Source organism: Orycteropus afer, unplaced genomic scaffold (genome assembly GCF_000298275.1).
Source record: "Orycteropus afer afer isolate SDZICR_OR568_19922 unplaced genomic scaffold, OryAfe1.0 scaffold00033, whole genome shotgun sequence".
Taxonomy (NCBI): domain Eukaryota; kingdom Metazoa; phylum Chordata; class Mammalia; order Tubulidentata; family Orycteropodidae; genus Orycteropus; species Orycteropus afer.
The window spans coordinates 16639183-16640457 of record NW_006921620.1 but is presented as its reverse complement, the minus strand read 5'-3'; positions in this window follow the sequence as shown (position 1 = coordinate 16640457).

Genomic DNA, 1275 nt, shown 5'->3' with positions numbered 1-1275 from the left:
AACACCAGTGACTGAAGACCACAGGAGCTGTGGGATGATATCAAGGGCATCATACATGAAAAAAGCAAATGTTCAGTAAAAAGCCAGGAAAGGAAGAAAAGACCAAAAGAGACTGAAACTTGCTCTTGAATGGAGAGTAGCTAAAACAAATGGACAAATAGATGAAGTGAAAGAGCTGAACAGATTTCAAAGGGCAGCTTGATATGACAAAGTAAACTATTATAATGAAATATGTAAAGACCTGTAGTTGAAAAACCAAAGAAGAACATGCTCAATGTGAACTGCTGTATGGAAAGTGGATTTGCTCTGTAAACTTTCACCCAAATCACAATTAAAAAAAAGAAGAACACGCTCAGCATTTCTCAAGTTGAAAGAATATTGAGTCACGATATTGAAGGATACTATGGACAAAATGAGCATAATTAAGTGCTGTAGAATTCCCATTCTTCACAATCTTATTCATAATTTGTTATGATCCACACAGGCAAATGCCTTTGCATAATCAATAAAACACAGGTAAACACCTTTCTGGTATTCTTGTTCTCAGCCAAGATCCATCTAACATCAGCAGTGATATCCTTCATTCCATGTCCTTTTCTGGATCTGGCTTGAATTGTCCCTGTCAATGTACTACTGCAACTGTTTCTGAATTATCTTCAGCAAAATTTTATTTGAGTGTGATATTAATGACATTGTTCAATAATGTCTACATTCTGTTTGATCACCTGCCTTTAGAATGGGCACAAATATGGATCTCTTACAGTCAGTTTTCCAGGTAGTGGTCTTTCAAACTTCTTGACATAAATTTCTTGGTGAGCACCTTGAGCTTGGCATTTATCTGTTGAAACATTTCTGTCAATTCCTGGAGCCTTGTTTTTGCCAATTCCTTCAGTGTGGCTTGCACTTCTTCCTTCTATACCATTGGTTCTTGATCGTATACTACCTCCTGAATTGGTTGAACATCAATAAATTCTTTTTGGTACAGTGACTCTGTGTTTTCCTTCAGTCTTCTTTTGTTGCTTCCTGTATTTTTCAAAATTTTGCCCATAGAATCCTTCAATATTGCAACTCAAGGTCTGAATTTTTCCTTTAGTTCTTTCAGCTAGAAAAATGCTGAGCATGTTTTTCCCCTTCAGTTTTCCAGCTCCAGGCTGTTGCATTTCATTATATTTGACTTCATCCTATCAGGCTGCCCTTTGAAATCTTATCTTCAGCTCTTTTACTTCATCATTTCTTCCATTCACTTTTGCTACTCTCCTTTCAAGAGCAAGTTTC